At 43.7% G+C, this 22,940-nt stretch overlaps 1 long non-coding RNA gene across 6 annotated transcripts in view; it reads right to left on the bottom strand.

Annotated features, from left to right (window-relative positions):
- LOC308197993 overlaps positions 1 to 22,940 on the bottom strand; it is a 30,104-nt gene that overhangs the window by 4,066 nt on the left and 3,098 nt on the right. Inside the window, exons 4-7 of one of the 6 annotated variants that reach the window (XR_013953507.1) lie at positions 8,034 to 8,189; positions 6,577 to 6,738; positions 1,594 to 6,400; positions 456 to 504 (exon numbers count right to left, since the gene is read on the bottom strand). This is a non-coding gene — a long non-coding RNA (uncharacterized lncRNA). Of the gene's footprint in view, positions 1 to 455; positions 505 to 1,593; positions 6,401 to 6,576; positions 6,739 to 8,033; positions 8,190 to 13,365; positions 15,033 to 15,482; positions 16,729 to 16,757; positions 18,177 to 18,243; positions 18,337 to 22,940 lie in introns of those variants that run through there. The other 5 variants (XR_013953508.1, XR_013953509.1, XR_013953510.1 and 2 more) reach the window with 5 other exon arrangements.

Here is a 22,940-nt window from a genome sequence, read left to right as displayed (position 1 = left end):
ATTACAACATGTTTTCAATTCTTATTTTCGGTCTCTTGCAAAAGAGGATGGCAAACCTGCTCACCCTGTATAAAGAAAGAAGATGACAAGCAAAGCAAACTGATGTCATCCACATTTTTCAAGGAACAGTAGGCTTTCAATAAAACATTTTTCAATAAAATGTTCTAGACACTAAGCCTAGCAGAATCTACTATCCTGGAGACCTTCTGAAAACCTCTTCAGTGTGGTATCCCTGAGCAAAACCAGTTCAAGCTAGTGGATGTCAAAATTGACAGCGAGTTACTGATGAAATAAAAAACTAGGAATAAAGGACAAACCCATAGATGTCCGGTAGAAATATGTATAATTCACTCTAAGGTGAAGACATGAGTAGATACATTCCATTAAGTGTACGTAACCTGAGATGACTTTGAAAAGAAAAAAAAAAGGGAAAAGCAAAAGATTCTTCAACATACTGTGCTATTGAAGGAAACCATTGTCATTGCCATTGCTTTTGGTCCCTTGCTGGAAAAGGAACAAGGAGATAAAGGCGAACTAAAAATGTGTCTTAAAATGGTAATACAGTAATAGTGACTGCTGTGTTCTTTTTCACATTTTACAGATATTTTCCTTAAAATAATAATAAGAAGAATGCAATATAAAGAAAACAAACATTAACTACAGCGCGTGACTATCGAGTGACTCGATTTTCCCCTCATTTACAGCTTGAACTACTGCAGTACAGTTGAATGGTACTGTTCTGGACTAAGTCAAAAACAACGATCATTAACGTGATACCCTACAGTGTATTCATAATGTCGTAGCATACCCTGCTTGAGTATTAACTTTCCAAGACCTCTGCTTAATTCAAGTAATTACAAGCTTATTTCAGTCTACACTAGTATCCTTATTTCTGTATTCAAATGAAAAAATAATAAAAAAAAATCTTCACATAACTTCCAAGCCAAGTAGCAATTTTAGTAGGCAGTCCATGTGAAGCCTAAATTCTTGCAAAACGACTAAGAGCACTTACTGTCCTGTGCTATGTCTGCAACGCATGACAAAGTGCCTCTCCATTGCATGGCTCCATGCAAAAGTCCTAGCAGAAATGTGAGCATTTTAGCTTGTCGTATAGATCTATCTGGAGCTACGTCATCTCAGGAATCTCTACATCCCACTGTATCAGAAAGTACACGACCTTGCAGGAGCCTACATTGTCCTGGAAATCAATGGATTAGGCTTCTCTATGGCTTCTCAGTTTTTGTCCTTAAGTGAACTGAGTCCTACCAGCTGGCTCCATGGCCTGTTCCTAACTGATGTGGGAAAATAGTAAAGGAGAAAAGACTTTTTCTTGCCAAGATGGAGACAAGAAGGGCAAAATAAACAAATTGTTGGGTATACAGCTTCTATTTACTGCACTACAGATAAGGCATGCTCACCATCAGCAGGAGCTGGGCAGCTATGTCAATCAAAGCAGCACAAAAGCAGAAAAAACAGTGATTAAAAAGCCAAGTGTTTCACAAAGACTATTGTTGCACATTATATAGAGCACTCCTGTGTAGCTAGATGTAGAGATTCACAAAAGCTAACGGTCGTCTAATGAGGTTAACATACCTTGGCTTGCTCTGCGGCAGGCAGGGAGAGGTGGATCAGGGCGGCCGGTGCTCCTGCTCGGGTGGCTCTGCTGAGCAGCCTCGTGAGCGACTGCACGGGGGCCCCAGCAGATGTCTGGTGAGGTTGAGACTAACATCTACCTTTAAATATCCCCCTGTAGGCACTGAGAGAGCTCTGAAGATTGTTGCAATTAAATCATCAGCCTGCTAAACACTGCAGTGCAGAGAAGGAGGAAACTAGCCAAATATACATGCAGATAAACACTTTGAGGATTAAATTAAATAGATGCATTGCTAGTATTGTCAGTGTTGTCAAAATACTCTTTTCATGTTCAGTATATCACAAAAACATTTTTTAAAAAAGTTCATTTCTTATGGTTATTATATTTCAAATTTTATGAATTTGGGAATTTTAATGGGAAATGTACTAGTGGGGCATTAGGTTAGCATGACTATCAAATAATAATGCAAGAAATGTTACTGGTGGGGTTTTATTATGCAGTGATAAATTTTCACATGATTTACATGGATTAAAATAACAGAAAAATAATGCCAGAAATGCAGTGTTACTGCTATTTTCAGAGGTTTCCTTTTTCTCAAATAATTTTTGCATTGGTATATGCTATAATACCAAAGGAAATCAGGTTTACTTTCTACACAGATTCGTGTGCGTGCCCCAGTTTTTTTGTTTGTTTGTTTGTTTTGGGGGTGGGAGAGTGCTTCATGGAGGAGAGAAACATTATGGGGATAAAACAGGATGGGCAAGAGAGACTGAATGTCAAGTTATTGTAGATGGATAGTAATAATAAACAAATAAATTTAAGGACCTCGTCCTGAAACAGCTCTGCTATTTCCTTTTGAACTGGCAGTTAAACATTTAATAGTTCCTGAAATTATCCACAATACATTCTTTCCTTTCTATAACTTTCTTTCCCATAATATGCTTCTGAGATTTGATTGCAATTTTGTTTTCATTCTGTTTTCTCATATGCATGCCTATTGTAAAGTACAATTTCTTTTCAGTTTTCTTGACTTAGATTAGTTAAGTTCTTTTGTTTTCCTGAACTGCTTCCCCTTGTACTTTGTTGTGCAAAAAAAGAGGCTACTCACATGACTGAGGACAGCGTTTGGATGTGAGTGTCCACATGAAGAACTTGGCAGGCAGCAGAACAAATATATATGGGAGAATACAAGCTGAAATTCCAATGACTGAATTTCATTTATGAAAACCTATTTGTTTACCCAAATATCTCTGGCAATCTTCACTTCAGAACATCATCCTGACAAAAGACTTTGCTTACCTATTTGTGAAAAGTAATGCTAAAGATAAATATTACAAAAAGTACATCTTCATCAGTTTCTTAAAAGGTCTTCTTTCAGTTTTAAATTTCCACCAAGGAGTAAAATATTTTTCTTAATCAAGGACTTAGAGAGTTACAGAGATGTGCCGATTGTGGACATTATTTTAGTAAAAGACTAATTAAAGACTTAATATGCCCATTTTAGCTATTTAATGTATTGCCATTTTTCCAATACTATACTAATTTTGTAATGAATTTTCGCATCCTAATAATGTCTATCGGGAGACAAAAAAGCAACTGATTTCTTTGTGGATAAAGCTATGATTTCTTTTTGAGTCTAATATCATGTTTTAGCAGTACAACACTTAAGATGCCAGTTTTGTTTCTGAAACTTTTCCAAGTGTTTAATAACCCCAATAAAACTGTACTATCTGAAAAAAAAAACAATAATAACCATACATTTTGTAAAAAAAAAAAAGAAGAAGAAGAAGAAGAAGTAGAAGAAGGAAATTGTTAAGAAATACTCAGAGGAGCAGAAGCATGAGAAATTTTTTTCTTAATACTTTACAATAGAGAATGGAACTATGGAGGTCAGAGGTCATCATGCCAACAGCACGAGAGATGTGGCACAGATATCTTTTTCTTTCAAAGATGTGTGTGCAAGTAATAAACTCTGGTAGTTAAGTGTAGGATGTAACAGATGAGCTTAGAGAGAATGTAAAGATCAGACAGTCAAAGATATAAAAACTTTAATTATCTCAGAAGCAGGTGAGTTGCAAGAGAGCTAAGGAATAGGCTTAGCCACAAGGGTATAAGGAAAGTAATTTTGTAGGATAAAGACTCTCTTGAAAAGCTGAAGTATTTATCCGTATAGTTTTTATTATAGAAGATGCTGGAGAAATACTTTTTCTTTAAATGTAACAAGAATAGACTGTCAGAGAAACACCAAGACTGAAAGAGCAGAGGTCGGATCAAACTGGAAAATTAAAGTGCTACATAACTCCATGACCAAATAACACTCAGAGAAATCTGCAAGAATCTAGGGAACTACAGATAAAAAGCTGTTAGGATAACCTGAAATACAGGCTAGGAAACAACGTTGTAAGACTACCAAACTTTATGGTTGACAGCCTCTGGCCAAATCATCAATTTAGCGGAACGGTAGATCAGGTTCAGTTGATAAATACAACATGCTCTGAAAAGTATAGGCTGAACTTTGATGAAACCTTAAATACTGTTCTCAGAAAAAAGACCTGGTTACCCCTGTGCACAAGCCTCTGAAATACCCCATACTAATACTCATTATTACCACAACACATAAAATTAAATCTTTAAAAAGGCAACAGATGTAGCAAAATTTCCAGGATAGACAGGACAGCTAGGAAGAAAAATGGCATGTGCAGACACGATGAACTATTTAGCTCAGAGCTCGTGGCAGCCCCAGGGAGGCATGTCAAAAAAGTATGTACAGCAAATGGAGTTGAGAGAGGCAAGGATCTTCCCCTGATACCTGTGCTGTTTTCATCTCCTAAACAAAGACCAGCAATGTTTTGAAAGAAAGAACAGCATATGAAAGCTGTTCTGTAAAACTGCCCGTGTGTTTCACCACTTTTCACCAAGGCTCAATTAAAATATCACACTTTATGAAGCGTTCAGATAATATGAATCAAAATGTTTTGTCCAAATCTTGGATCGTGCATCAAAAACTGCTAGGTCCAATTAGCTAGGCTAGCCTCCAGCTATAAACAAGCTCCTCAGATTTGTGGCTTTCCTTGATACGAATATCACCTTAGCAGAAATTCCAGCCTACCCAAACTTCAGTTAAGATCATAGCACCACGGCTACCTGTGCTACATTTAGAGAACAAACCTTCTGGGGAGCGGGTAAGGGAGCTGGGGCTGTTTAGCCTGGAGAAAAGGAGGCTCAGGGGAGGCGTTATCACTCAAAGGAGGTTGTAGCAAGGTGGGGATCGGGCTCTTCTCCCAAGAGACAAGCGATAGGACAAGAGGGAATGGCCTCATGTTGCACCAGGGGAGGTTTGGGTTGGATATTAGAACAAATTTCTTCACCAAAAGGGTTGTGAAGTATTGGAACAAGCTGCCCAGGGAAGTTGTTGAGTCACCATCCCTGGAGGTATTCAAAAGATGTGTAGACGTGGTGCTCGGGGACTTGGTTTAGTGGTGGACTTGACAGTGCTAGGTTAATACCTGGACTTAGAGGCCTTTTCCAACCTAAGTGAATCTATGATCCACTGTCTGAACAAGAGAGTTTGTTTCCTTCATCTGCATGCCAAGGATAATATTCAGCTTGTGATACTTTATATTTAACAACTAAAATAAAGCTGATAAGAATACAGAGCACCAAGTTTGGTAAACTTATTTCACCAGGGATTGCCTTAGGCTATAGAGAATGTGAGCAAAGCCTAGGAAGAAAACATGCAAACAGGAGGCCAGATAAACACTGTTTTAACTACTTGGTTTACCCTTCAGTTCTCAGAAAGGTTGATAGCTCCCAGACTGGTTGGCATTCAAGTGATGGACTTAATGGCCATCTGTCTGGGGACCCACTATTTACTTCCCTCAGCTACATGGATGGATGCCAGAAAGAAAAGGGTTTGAGATTAGCATACAAGAGAAGCTTTACAGGTTTCAGCTTTACAGTTGTTAATTTTAAGATCTTTTCAATAACCTTTTCTGAGACAAACATGGCATGAAGTAGAGTGAACAGACCCATGATCACAGACATTGAAATTCAGAAGTGTGTCAAAACGATGAGTTGGGTGGGATTTCACAAACATGACACTCAGTACATACAAAATAAAAATAATTCCTTGATGGCCAGGAAAATCAACTATAGAAAATTAAATTAAAGCAGGTCAATCTCTTCAACAACAATGTGGCATAAATGTTAGATAGAAGTATCATGCATCCCTTATTGCAATGTGCATCCAAATCACCCATAAATACTAATCACTGAGTTGCATAGTACAACTTTAATTTTAATCCTATGCAATAAAATACATTTTTGCTCATTTCACTGCCTATGCATCGTTGTGTCATTACTACGGAGCCTAGCTGAGCTTTTCTTTTTCCTTTTTTTTTTGTTCTGTAAAACAGACCAAAAGAGAATAAATTTGTAACTGAAAAAAAATTATGGTGCACAGTGCAGCACATGGAGAAGGCAGCTGAGAAAGGCAGTGTTCAGAGACACACCTCACACGGCAGAGCTCAGTTTATCACCTGCTATGCCTAGCGTCAGGGCTGAAGACCCATCTGAATGATGTATCTCCACGCTGAATGCCTGTGCAGAGAATCACCAATATATCTTTGCTTCTTCGCAATTAAATGAAGTGTAAAAGCTAAACATGCAGATTTTCAGAACGAATTATTCCCCAGATGATGCCACCATACATGTTGCCTCTTGGAGGCTTTTTGTAGCCCTTATTCTGTGGTTTGCCTCTGGTATCCAGGGCTGAAGGGAGATGCATAGACTGAAATTACCTTTCCTCTGAAAAACAGGCAGACAGAAGACACGTTTCAACATGTGTAACAACCCTCTTTTTCCTCCGTATACACCAGATGCTGTACAACTATTCAGGATCTAATCCTAGCAAAGAATTCCTTTGAAAGTAGAGCACCAAAGGGACACGCAGACCCCGTACTGATCTTTGACAACAGCTTCACCTGTCCCTTAGACCAGCGCCTCCTTGGATCTCTCGCTCTGGATGTAGTTCACCTTGGCTACAGCGCTTCAGACTGAAGTCTTCGTTCCAAATGCAGCTCAGACCCTACCAGTAAGCCTGCCACGTCCTGCCCCGGTCCTGCTGGCCCCGCAGACCATGCGAGCTGAAGACAAGGCACACAGTGGAGGAGAACAGTGTGAGTTTCTGGCCTCTGACCTTAGAGAGTTATCGAATTCCCTTTCTGCTAACGGTAAGTCTTCCCCAAACAGAACTCAGCCCAAAGTAAGGCTTTTATTTTCCAAGCCTTTATTTAGAAAATGACATATGGAAAAGAAGAGCTAAGAAAATATCACCAGCAATGACAAAGTGACAATTAAAATAATGATAGTTGGGGACACATATAGCAATATCTACATTCTGTGAAATTGCTGATCGTTTTGACTGCTGCCTGCTTGCTCTGCCTTGCTGGAGAACAAGAATGCTTACAAATTGCATCCTTTATGCATATGGAGTGCTTCTTGCTTGTTTGTTCAGCCTGTTATGTTTGTCTAAAGCACTTGTGCTCCAGCGTATTCTAGCGTCACGAGTGCAGTTCTGTGGTTATGGCTGAGAAGGTATTTAATTCTAATTTTGTGTTTTCAGGAGCTTAACGTCATCTAAACAAATTACATTTTGGACGCAAATCTCTATGCCTGTACTGCACCAGAGATGAGCTACCTATTTGTTACGTCCAAACTCTGCGGTGGCATAGAAATTTTTATTCCCGGCACTTTGACAGTATTTATGGAAATATTTTTGCCTGGGAAGCGTCCTTTTTAATCATTTGAACTTAAATGCTCTGTAATTCTCAGTTACTGCTTGTGTAATGAAAACACAGCTGACTGTAAAGCAGTGGAGGTTTTGCAGAGGCCAGGTGGCTACCACTGCACTTCCAGGCACTGCAGCAAACAAGCACAGGCACACGTGCCCGTAGCTTCGTGTTTTCACACCCTGCTGTTGGCGTCATCCTCCTGCTTTAACTCAACTCTTCTTTCCCCTAGCAAAACAAGCGCACTGAGAAATGATAGAACAAAGGTTAGGGGTTAGAGATCTGAATTATCCAGACACAAATCCTGACATTTCCATGGATTTCACATGCAATTCTGGCAAGCCATTTGGGGGCAGGTGGAAGTGGGACCCACAAAGCCGTCTTCAGGAATTGTGGGGAGAAGAGCTCTGGCAAACCATACCTCACACCACTTCCTACTGTCTGCAAAAAAAGGCCAGGAAAATCAGTGTCTGTGGGGTACAGCTAACCTCGGTGAATGCTCTCCTTGAATACTTTGTCCTTACCTGTAAAATGGAGACAATCACACTTCCTTACCACACAGATTCAAGGGTAAATATGAGGGAAGATTTTAAGAGGCCGTTATGCAGTTGTACATACATATATACTCTTCAGACATTGCCAGGACCTACCGTCCACCAGCTTGTCCACAATTCCGCAGCCAGGTACTATGTTAAAGGTGTAAGGGTGTAATTCAGTCTCCCTGCCACTCCCGTTCAGTTGCTGGATTCATTTCTGACGCTACCTACAGCTGTGATTTGATTTCACATCAGGAAGGATGAGAAAACCTGCATTAAAAAATGAAAGAGACAGAGATATAAAAGACCTGTTATTGTTGAGTTAAAATAGTTCCGTGCATGGAAACTTCAGATAGCTAAACTGTAAGGCATTGTAAGCAGAGGATCCGAGCAACAGGCATTTTAGATAATGTATGGACTATGTGCTATAGAGAATATTAGCGGGCTGGTAACACGGAAAGGGAGAATGCAAAGTGTCCTTTACTGCAGTGTATTTTGATTACATGACAATGGAGAGTAGGACGGCTTAGCGAAACTGTTATTGACTCTGATAGTGCCTTGCTGAATCATTCATCACTTCAAAGGAATATAGAATTTTCTTGCAAAATGAATATATTACATCCCCCTCATGTTTAACTAGATGGAAATGAAACTGAATAGTGAGCAAAATGCGAACACTTCTTGATCTAGTCAGTGGCTACTGGCTCTGACTGAAAGGCAGAAATGCTGGAAATCTTGTCATATGCTGCAAGAACATGTCTGGAGACTGATATTACACTGCTGTCCTAGGAACAGAAAGTCAGTTGTTAGCCATTGTAAGCTTGATATTTGCGAGGAAAGGCAATACTCTGAATTGTATATTGCTCCTTTGTTTTCTTCTGTGCAGAGGTACTCAAGGAGACACTTGAAAGGTAATCTACTGGATATAAAATCAGAGCTAGATTGAGTCCCCAAATTGTATATCTGAAGTCCTTAAGGGAATTAGAATGGAATAATAAAGAGGCAAATTCAATCATTTCAAACCTGGTTGCATGTGGCACAGGCTATGGCTACGTTTCATACATTCAGCTGTAGAAACTGCATGGAGGGTAGTTAAGAATCAATAGAAGATATTCTATTTAGTTATTCATGTTTTTGTTAAAGGTGAACAGAGGCGTTGAAAACAGACCTATTGGATCAGAGCTTACCAGAAAGTACAAGAAAAGCAATACTGCAGTTGTGAAACAATGTAGATGTTGATTTCCTATTAGTAGACAAATATTGTTAACAAAATCATCACTAACTTAGCTCATTCTACATGCTGTAGTCAGAAAGTTGTTCTACATCTCTTTGTACTTACCTTCTGTAATTTTGGAACAATGTATGTGTTTTTTGTAGCTAAGGTGATAAACAACATGGTTATATTCATATACATTTTCAAATAAGTATCTATCATGATTTAATGTTGATAAATCAGAAAATTTCACACCACCACAAGAATTCAGGGACACTACTCACTAACGAGTGCTTTCTAAAACTAGCCAGAGAAGTCTTGCAGTTTGGGGTCATCTTAGCATGCAGCACAAATACACATATCATTCAGGGGCTGCTCACTCCTCACTCTTGTGGCAATTTATGCAATCTCTCTGACACTATTGCAGTGCTAATTGCTCCAGAAGATACCCCAAAGACTTCTGAAACACTCAGCCTAAGAACATAACTGTAAACTTAAGCCTATGCAGAAGCCCATGAAGTCAAATCTTTATCACTTGAATAGATACGAGTCACATGAACAGAAACAAAATTAAAAGCAAAGCAGTAACAACAACAAAAGCTATTTAAGGTCTTATCCATATATAATACACGCATATATGCACATATACACACTTACATGCATAGGTATGTATATGCATGTCAGCTGATAAATTAATTTGGCATAAAATGCTAATGCAAAATGAAGGTAAGAGCAGTAAAATACATCCCAGAAATTCTCACTGCATTCTTGGAATTCAATATCTTTATTAAAATACCAACTTTGAACATAACAATAAAGCTTTAAAATGGGAGGTTTTTTACCAGCTTTCTTTGAAATGGCTCGATGTATGACTTCATCCTGAATATTACAAGTTGCACACATGGTGAGCACTCGATACAGATCAGCGTGCTGGAAATTACTCTCCAAATTTCCCTTTGCAGGGGTTTCCTGCAGGGCTTCATAGGGGTCATGGGCCACTCCTAATGCTGCTCCATGCCTAGCCTCATTTTTTTCCTGGAGTTATCATAGCTACCTTGTATCGTCTTCACATGAGACGGTGTTGCTGCAAAATGGTGGCATTCCCCTCAGGGTGGGGAGAAGTGGGTTGTAATATCTCCTGCTACTGAGCAGTCACGGAGAAACCAGACTCAGCCAGTACCTCGAGGGTCCTCAGAGCAGATGGGCGTACTGACTAATGATGATCTTGAAACAAAGAGGGATTTTAGGACTGTTTGCCAAGAAACCATGGGATATGAAGTTAAATTCACACACAAAAGCAAAACCAAAAACAAATAAACCAAAACAACAACAAAAACACCTTGTCTCATGTCAAAATAACATCTACCCATCAAGCTGTGAACAATTTTATGCTTGACCCCAGAGGTGTTTTGAGTCCATTTGTGACATAGTCCTGTATCAAAAGGCCTTGCGAACCCAGTCTGATCTACTTCTTTGAAGCAAAAGCAGTAAATTTTTTACTTAATTTGGAATATAAATGAGATATAAACAAAAGAGGAATAGAAGGTCGAGGGAAAAAGAAAAAAAAAATAGGAGAAAATATTTTCATAAAGATGTGAGACAAGCTGAGCTGCAGATAAGAGTGGTAGCAAGAAAAAGAAAACAGAAGGGAAAGAAAAACCAGGCACGCTCCCTGGAGAGGAAGAGAGAACTGGCCAGGGGAGAGAAACAGCACTGGGGAAGAAAGAGGTAAAGACAAGTGAAGGAAAAAGCCTGATCTTCCAAACACAAGCCTTATCAGCCGTGGACAGAAAAGCTGTCTTTAGAAGAGAAAATTGGACGTGAAGAAATCACAGTAGGAGATAGAGAAATCCCCAAACACCTAACCTAGATAGAAAAACTGAAACTGAACATGAAGGAGACAGAAGAGAAGACAACAAAAATAAAGATGAGAAAGAATCCAGCTGATTATTTCTTTCGACATTATCAGTTAACGATTCTTGTGCCTGGGCTAGCATATGGTTCCTAGCATATTTCCTAAATCCTATGAAACCTGTGGCAGAGGGTTTGGGTGAGCGGTGGCAGATGACAGCACGTCTTGGAGACCCCTTCTTAGTCTGGATTGTTAAACAAAATTAAGGAGACGTGAACAACAACAACAAAACAAAACACGGAGGGTGAAAGATCCTCTTAACCTGCCTCCTGGGCTACCAACACCAGGGTTCAGTGCCACCCCTTACGCCCCTGAGCAATAAATATACAGTGTTATAAACAGAATCCCACAGAGTGACCAAAGCAAAGCGTGGCATAACTGCTTCTCACCAGCTGCATCTCCCGCTGCCAACTTCCTTCCCAAATACATTACGGACAGAGTAGCACTGAGCATGACCAGAAAGGAAGAGTTAATAAGCAGGAGCGAAACATCTGAACCGGGAGGCGTTTCATCAGAGAAGGCACAGAGCCGCAGCACACAAGGGGTGAAGCAATTAGCCAGATGTCAGGGCCGTGCCCCAAGCGAAAGCCGTGAGGATTTCTAGGCTTGGTGTCTGGCTAAAAAGCAGGGCGGCAGCTTTCAAAACTGCCCTTTGGGAGCAGCAGTCACAGGGTCGGAGTGCAGCGTTGAGGAGGCAGCCCTTCCAGCAGCCGAGACGTTCAGAATAATTTCCTTAGCTCCGATTTCAGACGACAGGCCGGCTGCCCTACGGCGTATCCAGCCTGGGAGCCGCAGGCACCTCGCAGTGCCCGTGCAGGTGCACAGCAGGGCTGTGGCACGGGGCTGCCGACACAAGCGGCGGGGAAGGCACACGGTGCAGCTTCACCCCCTGCACCTTTCATGGGAGCACGAGCACTAGCATGCACTTGCCGTGGAATTCCAGCAAGCCAGCCGTGCAAGGGAAAGCCCTCCGGGGTCTGGGGGTGCTCGCCCGCCACCTGACAGCAGGGCAGAGCGAGGTGAAGCCTTGCGGGACTCTGCCGTGCTGCCCGTTCCTCTGCTGGAATGGCTGCGAGGAAACAGAGCACACCTGGCCCAAACTTAATACACAGCATGCAAAGTATCCTCCTACCTCATATCCAAATACCTCGCCTGTAAAATAACCTGCCTTTCCTTCCCCTTCCCTCCCCCTTCTGAGCCTGAGCAGATGGACTTGATTAAAATTATTTTGCTTTGCTTTGGAAATGGATACAAGTGTAAAAATGGATGGTTTGGAGAAGTTATAATGCAAATAAATTTTTTGCAGTGGCTTAGAAAAATCCATTAGCTAAATATGTCTATCTTCTATCTTATATGCCATAAGCCATATTCTTACTAAAGAAACTATAAATTATTACGTGAAATGCAATTACAGAATATAGTGTTTATGATACTGATTTGTGATCAGCGAAACGGGACAATCCGTCCTTCTATAAGACAACCTAAACAATAATGGTAAAAATCTAACGGCTTTCAACAATCCCATATTTCTCAGAGGAGTGAATAATGTTTGAGAGACTCTTCTGCAAGATCAACGGAGTCACTTAAATCACACCGAATATCTCATCTAGCAAAGCAGAAGTTCCCTCAAATCTCATCACTTTTTACTGAAGTCAAAGGAGTTCTCTGAATATTGAACACTAAAGCCATAAAACTTTAAAGACATGCCTTTCCACAAACCCACATCTAGGTTAAAATTTGAAATGATCCAGATCTCACTTTCATATAGATGAGGGATTTAGCCATGTGTGTTATAAAGTCAGCTGCCGGTGAGATAATCTAATACAGCACAGGTTCGGTCGATGCCAAGTCCCCGAACCGCTGCGGGGAGTTGTCAGGGAGCATTTTGCAGGTTCTGCCTACGTGCATCAGCCACAAGAGCTTTTTAAAGAGCGTGCTTAGAATGCACTTGAAGTATATTATTTTTATGAATGCTACCACAAAGCACATTTAGGATTTATAACTTTGATTCGCTTATTATAAAACTGAGAAAATATTTTCAAGAAAAATGCAAATTTTTGCAGGAATGAATTAATGAATTATGCACAGCCTTTTTCATTAAGCCAGAGCAAACCTGTTCAAGTTTGCTGGTTAGTGCTGGTTTTGCAGTCAAGCATCCCACCCTGATAAAAGACCACTTATACTGAAAGTGCCTTGTCAGAGATCCTTGGAAACCGTCTAAGAGGAGATAGCTGGAGCACACACCCGTGGGCTTTAACCCACCGGCCCCACCAGGTCACCAGGACCTCTTCGGCTCCCACTCCTCCAGCTCCCTCGGACCCCCACTCTCTAACACATCGGTGCAGATGCTGGGTGGCGAGACCTCGAGGCTGCCCACACAGCCTCCCCCGGGAGGTCCCAGGGCTGGATCAGGCCGGCGTGCTGTGCCTGGGTGAGCACTGCGAGCCTCCCAGGCAGCCATCCATAGTAGCTAATTATAGTGCTTTATTAACAAGAGAAAAAGTTGGATCTACGTGAGCCAGTAAAAGAATGGTTTCATTAGGATAAAGTTCCATTAATCTGGAAACAAAACTAGCTATAATAACCTTTAAAGTTCTTCTGTCCTTCTTGGCAGGCTGGTTTTTACCACATCCTTTTCTTCTTTTTTTTTTTTTTAATGGAACCTTTTAAAGAAGCTTGGAGGGAGAGACACTTTAAGTTTCATGTGCCGGTACAATTTATAAATGAAAACATATATTACATGTCATAGAAATGACGTTTTTCAGTTACTGATCTACATAGAGCTGAATGTTTGTTTTGATAATTGGCCTTTGCACAAAAAAGGCATTAAGTCAGCAGTGGTGAATTATTTATGAGACCTACTTTAATGTGATTAATCTCTGAGGGTCTTAAGAAAAAAGGTCTTAGGCATGGTGCTGTTTTTCACTAACTGATGAGCCAGTGAAGAGTCAAAGATCTGTGAGGTCGCTTTCCCTCTCGTTTTGCCCGCCGCAGGCAGCAGCCTCCCACCCACCAGTTTGGGGTGGGATGGTGCTGGCAGCACTGGGAAGCAGCTCACCTCGGTGGGGGCTGCCTTTCAGACCATCCATGGGCCTGATGCGGAGCCTCGCACTAAACCGTGGCACACCAGTCCTCCAGGAGCAAGGTGAAGGCTTTTAACGTGGTGGGAGGCTCCTCAGTCATAGCCACAATAAAGCAACTTGGGCTCGAAGATAATCTTATCTGCACATGAACACGTGTGTTTGTAACAGGAAGAAACCCTGCATCTTAAATTGCTCTGCATCTCAAAATCCTTCTTAGAAACTGCCTTTGTGCCTCCATCCTCGGGAAAGCTGTGACGGGCGACCTTTGGGGCGTCACGGCCGATGCTGGAGCTGCCCTGCTGCTGCCCCGTGCCAGACCCCTGAACGAAGCACCGCTCTGCAGCGAGCTGCTGCTTCTCAGAGCCACGACCAAGTTGTAATTAGCATGGCCAAGCACAAACACATTCACAGAGCCACGCACAAGTCTTTTGCATTCAGATATCATGTGCCCCCTCCCCCCCCCCCCAAAAAAAAAACCAAGTTAACAATGTGGAGGAGATGCTGCGTAACTGACACACAAGAGTTTAGAGACTGAAGAGCCCTCTGGTTCTGCCTCTTCCCAGGCAAGAAGCCAGGATTTGTACCTGAAAAGTGGGGCGAAGGGGTAGCAGAAGGGTGGGAGACAAAGGGGAAGCAGCTTGGGCAGAGCCCGAGATGGTGACATTTGTGAAACAAAGTGGTTTTGCACTCTGTTGGTTTATATAAATCATGCAGCATTTTGGTGGAAATAATGCCATTTTTGGTGAAAGGCTGCCAACGGCATTACTCTGAGGTTTCAGAATCTGGGCTCAGGTACAGTTTGACCTTTTTGTTCTGGAAAGCTTGCTGCTGCATGAATACACAGCACATTCTCCACTCTTGATCAAGCCTGCAAGTCTTGTAAAAACTCCTTACAATCCCAGGATCTGCGCATTACAAAGGCAGGAGGCAATAAGTGGAGGTTTCCCAGGCTCCGTTTGCTCATTACCAGGAGGCCAGCTCTGCTCTCTAATATTTTTTTTCTTTACTTTGTATTGAGGTACTATATTTTTGTGCTGTTCGTTTGATTTTTGGCTTTGCAGCTCTGCTTTCTGCTTGCTTTGACCCTTGGGTCTGTGCACGTAACCAGCATTGCTCTAGCATTTGGGTAAGATGCAAGAAAAGCTGGGAGCTCAGCTGCGCTGCCTGGACACTATTTGTCCCAAGTGCAAATACTTCGTCCTTTCAAAGTACTCGTGCACAATTACCTCTCCTTATTACCCTGGTTCTGTACAAATACCGTACAGTGCTCTCAGCTGTGGGTACAAATAACCCCAACATACTTCTGGAGAATGTAAACCGAAGATCAATGTTTTGCTGGAATTACAAACTGCCAGGAAACAGCAAAAAAATGGAATGTGCCAAATAACCCTCCCTTTTAACTTTTCGCAGGAAAGCACAATCTAGCATTAAGATCTGCCATGCAAAGAACAACCGCTCATTACTTCAAAATGCTAATTAAAAATGACAAATGAATGAAGACATAGCATCATTAAATGAAGAAGTTTTTCGTATGCAAGCTGAAAGGGCTTGAGCTGCTGCAATTTTGCCATATTTGTTTGAAAAATGATAGCAAATGGCAGAAGCTGTTTTAAAGTCGACCTTTTAACTGACTCTTAATAAAAATGCATTTTGAATGTTAATTATTAATTAAGAAGATGAAATAACTCACACTATTCATTTTCTGGCTCCAAATGCCTTCTCCGAGGACTGCAATTACTCACATAATTAAAATTTAGGTTATGGTCTCTCATGTGTGTCCTTCTTTGTATACGAATTTAAAATTAAAAACACGCTCACCGTCTGAACATCAATATCCAAATAAATCACCTGTCCCTAATTTCTTCCCAGGTAGGCGATTTAGGTATAGCATAGGCTGGGGTTAGACCTGGGCGAACCAAGCATTAACACCCTCTTATCAGATGAGCACGTGGAAAATCTCTTTCGTCCTTCCAAAAGCGCACCTGTTAAGTTCCCCGTGGGAGCGGTGTATAACCTGTTGTTACCACCAGCGTTGCTGTTTGCTGCTCACTGATAATCAAGGCACCATTAAACCCCACAGGCATCCTATGGGGCTTTGGCATCCCGCTGGGGAACGACCCAGCCGTGGGAGGCTCTCGCTGGCGATGTGGTTAGCAGTGTCAGGGCTGGTGGTGGTGCGAGGACCTCTGGCACGGCTCTGCCTTGCCTTCTGTCTTCATTCACCATTACCTGTCCCAAAAACACAGCCCTGCCAGCAGAGCAGCCGGCTCCCGCAGGAGCTGCTGGCTGGGTGAGCACCCCTGGGCTGTGCTAAGCAGAGGCGCAAAACGAGCGTTAGCTTGCCCCTGGCCATAAAATTGTACCTCTCCCTGCAGAAATCAGCGTACATATGGCTGAACGTTATTAATACCCAGTTTTCCCAAGCTCTAAATTTTATTCCTGGGTTTTACATTTCCAGGTCTGTGCCCTGAGTGCCAAGCGCTGTGCGATGCTCTCCCCAGCAGGGAGGTTTGGGCAGGGTGTGAGCAGCTCCGTGCAGCCTCCTCGCAGCCTAAGTGCAGTCCCCCTTCTCACAAGGAAATTACTTATTTAGGATTTATCCTACAGAGATGAAAACGGCCGCTCAGCACAGCCGTGGTGACACATCAGAACAAAAACCAGAGCCAAAAGAAGAGATCTTTAGGATGTTCTATCTAACCAAGCTTCTTTTTAGAAAATAAAATAATAATAAATATATTTTTAAAAATTTAAAGGATCACAGTGCCATTGGAAGTAGCATCAAAAGCAACAAGTAGAAGGTATGCACTGCCAGTACGGTGTTAAAGGATATTTCTTCCATATCACAACTGCCAGGGAGCAGGTAGGGCCCCTGGCCATGCACATCCCCCAGCAGGGTGGTGCAGGGTGCTGCCCCTTGCCTGGCCCTGGTGCTGTGCACATGGGGCATGGAGCAGCTCCATGAGCACCAAGAATGGGCCCAAGGGTGCTGAGCCCAGAGATTCACCCATTTACAAACAAAAACTGGTACTCAGGTGAATGCATCCACCAGTAAAGATTTACATGCAGTCCTTTAAAAAAAAAAAAAAAACTTTAAGGATTTTTTTTTCCCCAACTAGATCTTCCTGTAGCCTTCACAGTTTCTTCGGAAAATTATTAAAGAGAGATGAAAAGCATATTTATTTTACCGTGTTTTAACGGAAAATACTGAAAGTATCATGTAGTGATTTCCCTGGCTTTGCAGAAATGTCTTCCATAGTCTTAGCATGTGCGCTAAAACCTTAAGGCAAGCCTATTTTTATCCCCAAGCCCATTTTCATCCCCACTGCTGCATGAGAGGCCAACAATACAGACGTGCACAGCACTGGCGCAGACTTTGATGCTCCAGCCCCAACACCTCCAGCCCGCTGACCGTGCTGCTGGGGGCAGCAGCAGTGCCTTGCGGCCCGCCGAGGGGCTCCCCCCGCCAGCATCAGCCTCACCGCCCTGCAGAAATGCACCAGTTAAATTTTAAACACAGCGCTTAAATATTAAAGTTTCTTCAATTTAATTTTTAAAGTTCCTCGAGCACATAAGTGTTTGCAAATCCTATGCTGCAGTCCTGGAGTTTTCACGTTAATATTTAATGCTTATAGCTCCATGCCTGATGTTTTATTTGATCATCTTCCTAATTTTTGTACTTTTTCCTGAGCTATGAGTTCCTTTCTTTATTGAAGCTGGTTACCTCTGTGTGTAAAATATTTCTAAGCATGTCCTAAATTTACAGAGGCAACTGGGAAAAGCCAGTGCTGCGGCTAGCAGCTCCTCTAGAGATTCATTTCTTAGAAAAACACTGCACACTCGTCTTGCGGAGAGGTGAGCTCTGATCCCCACGCAGCTCGGGTGCTGCTGACCTTTAACAAACGAGCACGAGGTGTGCCAGGGCTCAGGGGCAAGCAGCAGGACCAGGCGCAGCGGGGACAGCCGCAAAGGGTGCAGCCGTACAGCCCGCCCGTTCGGGGTAGCAGAAGCAGTACCCGAGCTCCGCTTTCTTCAACAGCAGGTTGCGATTCCTTTGCAAAATAAATAAATAAAAAGCTTTTGTTTAGAAATCCATCAAAAAACATAATTAGTACTCACTGGCTTAATAAGCTGAAATGGGACCTGCGCTACAATTTCCCTTTAAATGCGCTTCTGGCAGGTGTGGGTTTTGCACACTGCGAGGCAATGAACCTAAAATTACGAGATTACAAGTTAATATTGCTTAACCATCGTAACATCAGCATCTGTGCTGGTGGGTGCTAGTGCATATTAAAAATCCTTTTGCCACATTTATTCTGCACTACCCACAGGTAGTGGGTTTTTACTGGTTATTTTTAAGCCTGTCAGCCCTGAGAGCGGCTGTTCTTCTGGCTGCAGCTCCTCGCGTGCCGGTCCCCAGCGAGCCTGTCTCAAGAGTATGAGATGCATTTGCTTTGCACTTTGCAGCCTCTGCTTTGGGTGAAACCACTGCCCGCCTGCAACAAAGCCAACTGGGTGGAATCTTGAGGGAACGAATAATTAAATAAATAAATAAATAAATAAATAGCCTCTTGCTCACTGCCCACGGCAGTGCAACCAGAGCCTACCAGTTCCCGTGGGGCAGCCCCGTGCCCGATGCAACGCTGCCCGGGCCCACAGGGGAGCAGATGGGGTCAGAAGCTGGCAGCAGCACGGGACCCAGGGTAATTAGCACAGCTGAATTTAATGCTGAGGATTAACCTGGCTAATTAGTGCCGACACAGCATCACACTGGTGCAGCCCTGCTCCGCTGGGGACAGGAATCAAATCGCTATGTGATGGCGGGTCGCTCCCTGCCCTCAGTGCTCCCAGTCTCCTTGGTCTTCAGTCCCCACTTTTTCCACGTGCAGGAAAGCCGCAGTGCCCCTACGGTCACCTCACCCTGCCCCTTGGGCACACCCCTTGTCCAGGTGCCTCTTACTGCAAGGCTCACAGAAAACTTGTGAGAAAGTTTCAGTAACAAACACCGGTGCAGAGCAAGAAATGACCTTGGGCCAACACCGGGAGCAGCACAAACGCGGACAGACGGATCCCTCTCCTTCAGCCCTGCAGCCACATCACCCAGCTCTGTGTCCACGAGCCCCAGCAGCTCCCTGCCGTCGGAATAACCCCCGCACGGAGCGCACGGATATTTAGCCAGGCACACAGCCAGCTGACAGCAGGTGCCAACCAGAGACATACTGCAACGCATGCGGTCACAGAAGGGGAGTTTGGTGTAATCGAACCCCAAACATTTGCACTCTGGGTACTCCCGAAAATGTCTAGGGAGGGAAAAACAGCAGCAAGGTGGGATTTGTCGGGTCAGACAGCACAGCTTGTGGGCCTTGACCGCTACTAAATGTAAACAAAAATGACCTTAAAGTAACAGTGAAAAAGCCAATGAAAGTTCCAAAACCAATGAAACAGTCAGAAGCTCGCCTTTACGGTACCATGAAACTCCTTCCCTGTATGTGACAAAGAAAAGGACTTTTGCAAGACGCACTTTGAAAATGGTAATTCAGCGAGGGATCGGCTTTGTGCCTTTTTTTTTTTTCGTTTGAAGCAGAGACGAGCGACAACCACCATGCATCCAAGCTTATGGGTGCCGTAAAATATTATCCTCAGAAATGTAATCCTTGTATGGGATTAGTGTTCCCTATCCTTATGGAAGGTGAATATTTTTAGTGAAAAATATTTTTAGTGCAAAGTAACACCCAAACGTCCGATGCTGCTCAGGGTAGAAGAGTCCATAGGCCAAGCGTCCCTCTGGTGTATATGTATCATCCCTACCAAAACAATACAAGCTGTGCGAGGTGTCGGGGAAGGAACAGATGTTTTCTCTTTATGACTTTGTATCTAGTCACATGTGTGGGTGCAGTAAAGTGTTCTCTTCTGGTGTCTTTTCACAAGATCCCTTCTTTTTTTCCTTTTTTTTTAAACCACAAAGCACTGAGGTACAGGGACTGCTTAGAGACCGGACTGTCTGGCGTGCAGCACAAATCGTTTAGCTAATTACTCGCTGAGCGCTCTAATCAGCACTGCCTGAATGAACTGACAGTGGCAGCCTGAATACGTGAGGCCAAGCAGCGGGAGCAGCACGCACTGGGCAGGATGGAGACCTCCGAGGCGCCCCCAGCCCCCTGCACATCAGTGCTGGGAGGGGGCCAGCAGCACGCAGGAGCCCCCAGCCCCAGGTGGGTGCACGTGCAGCCAGCCTGCCTTCTCTTACACATTTCTTTCCCTCATTCCTTCGTACACGGGCCATGAAAACCTCCCCAGCACGGGTGGCCGTGGATTGCCAGCCGCATGCAGCAGCCTGAGCCCTGCAAGCATCACCTGCCCCACTGCCACTTCCCTACCTGCTGATCAGTTCAAGTTTGCAGTGCTCGATGGAGAGGTTAAAATGCAGCGCTGGGGGATTCATAAGGTGTTCCCGAGAGGCAGAGGGACCTGGGCTCTGCGCAGAGCCCACGGCACCGGGACGCACAAGGCCACAGCAAGGCGAGGCGCATCAAAGCGTTATTTACAGAAAACGGCTTAAATCGAGTGTGTGGAAGGGACTTTAGCTCGTGGCCCACCTTTCTGTGGGATTCAGCCTGCTTCGCTTGTTAGCTAGCTGCATAGATCAGCTAGGAATTTAAAATCTTCTTTCTGGCTAAGCTTTGTGTTATTTCCACTGACTGGAAAGCTAAAGTAACTCCGACAAATGAAAGAAAAGCTATACAGCACAACTGAAAAAAAAAAAAAAAAAAACGAAAAATATTTCGGTGAAAAGCCTGCAAGAGACATGGGGCCAGTTCCCCCAGTGCTGGCTCCCCTGGCCTGGTGCTGCACCAACAGCTCATCTGGACCCGGGCCCTCTGACACAGTACTTGTGCACCGATCTGCTGCGCCTAACTTAGTGCAATTACACCTGATTGACAAGATCTTTTCAGAAGAGATAGTGAACTAGGTGGAAAGGAGAATAAATTGCTTCTCGCCTGGGAAGCAGGGCAGGCGTGGGCAAGGAGGCACTACTCAGACAACACCACCACCACCAGCAACACGAGCACTCCTGCAGCACGGGGCGGGATAGGCAGAGAAAAAGGGGCTTTTCCGTGCCTTGCAATTAGAGGAGAGTTGCCTCTAACTCCAGCCCGATGCTCAGGTCATCAGCCAGCTGCTGGGGGTGAAACCAGCCCCGGTTTCAACCCCATACACAGCAACAAGCTGCTGAAAGGTTTTTGCATGGACCTGCCAAAACTAGATCTGGGTGGCCAGCAAGCTCAACAAAAGCTGGTAAATGCAACCAAATTCCCTGATTCTCTGAGGGCTGGATACATCTGGAACGTCTTGAAAGGCTCTTTGTGTCCTAATGCTTTAATTACAGTTATCCTTTAGTTCCATTTGCTGCATTAATGTGCTATCATCCGAGTGCTTTCCAATACAGCTATTTCACAACAAAACAGTGGCTCGAAAATTTAATAACCTGCTAGGCAAGAAGAGCCACAGCAAAAGCCTGTTTCCCACAGCCCTCCTTTCTCGTACATCTCAGAGCACCACTGACATGCTGAATGTGTTCTGAACTCCACTGAAAGTCGATTTCGGCATCAGGCAGACCTCAGAACCTTTCTTGCTTGAGTATCCCAGTTTTGCATTTCTCTCAGCCCTCTCCCACATTCCCAATATAGCTATTTACATATTCAAACAGCTGATGATATGGAGAGAGATATCCAGATGGAGTCACAAAACTGCCTAAAAAGAAAGCCTCCCCATCTAACAGCCCCACGTTGGGCTCCCCACGAACACCAGCACCCCTGCTGTGAACTGCCCCAACAGACAGGAACTCCAGAAGCGCTTGTGCAAGACAGACTGTCACACGCAGGTCAAAACAACCCCATGGATGCTGAGCAATGTGTCCCTGGGGGGCAGAATTTACGCCAAAGCCACTGCAAATGAACCTCCCTGTCCGTGTGCTCGGATGAGTTACTGCAGGAAGGTGAGGCTCCCTTGGGACCTGGGAATCTGAGGCATCTGGCTCATGGGACACGCATTGCTCCCGTCCTGCAGTGGTTGTAGGAGAGTACAGCACTTCGCCTGGCTGCTGCTTAACCATCACGGGCATCTTATCATATTACTTATTAGAAGTTATTCCCTTATTTACTCGTAAATAATAAGATCCCCCCTAAAAATACAATTTATATTTACTTTCTTCTCTTGGTGTTTATCGCGCTTCAGGACCATTGTGCAAGATAAAGGATATGCACCGGCTGAGCTTAGCACTCCTCGCTCCCTACCAGCTCTGGAGTAAAACACCAGTTACCTCTGGCAGTATTTTCTGCATGAGTGCAAGAAGCAAAACACTGATTCCTTTCAACAAACACATAACAGGAGAGTAGCGGCTGAAAAATCCAACCACTTCAATTTCCTCCTTCCACACTTTCAGAATAACTTGGTGGAAAGAAAGGAAGATCATGAAATCCTTAACTGATTTCATTTTAAGCCTAGAGCTATGTCAGCAGGATTACATCCTCCCGGCCAGATCTTGGAAGAAATCCCAAGCAGCGTGGAAAGTGTGAAAAACGGGTTATTAAGGACTGGTCTCAGTGTAACTCCTGTTCCTGTTCCAAGCGTGCTCACACAGTGTGTGTGCGACTGAGTGTGAACTGGGGTGTGCACAGTGAAGTGCCGGGCACGGGAGCGTCTGTTACTGTGAGGGGCATCTCGTCCCAGCACGCAGAAAGGTGATTGTCAGGGGCAGTACACACAAGTCTTATCAGATTTTTTTCCCTCATTTTTGGAAGGAAAAAAATAACTCT

Source organism: Anser brachyrhynchus (genome assembly GCF_964034855.1).
Source record: "Anser brachyrhynchus genome assembly, chromosome: 7".
In the NCBI taxonomy this organism is placed as follows: domain Eukaryota; kingdom Metazoa; phylum Chordata; class Aves; order Anseriformes; family Anatidae; genus Anser; species Anser brachyrhynchus.
This window is presented reverse-complemented; position numbering and strand designations above follow the sequence as displayed.